The sequence below is a fragment of the Elephantulus edwardii genome, unplaced genomic scaffold, assembly GCF_000299155.1.
Source record: "Elephantulus edwardii isolate Elephantulus edwardi_28Jun2011 unplaced genomic scaffold, EleEdw1.0 scaffold00065, whole genome shotgun sequence".
In the NCBI taxonomy this organism is placed as follows: domain Eukaryota; kingdom Metazoa; phylum Chordata; class Mammalia; order Macroscelidea; family Macroscelididae; genus Elephantulus; species Elephantulus edwardii.
The window spans coordinates 16,236,965-16,237,168 of record NW_006399815.1 but is presented as its reverse complement, the minus strand read 5'-3'; positions in this window follow the sequence as shown (position 1 = coordinate 16,237,168).

Below are 204 nucleotides of genomic sequence, written 5' to 3'. Positions count from 1 at the left end.
TATGGACTGCCAGGAGAACAAACATATAGCTTGAAGTAAGTGCAGCCAGAGTGCTCTTTGGAGTCAAAGTTTAATCTCACATACTTTGGGCATATTGTTAGAAGTTATTCTTTTGAGAGGTGGAGGGATGGTGAAAGAAAGAAAGACCCCCCCCAATGGGCTAGATTGACATGGTGACCATACGAATGGGCTTGAGTGTATTAG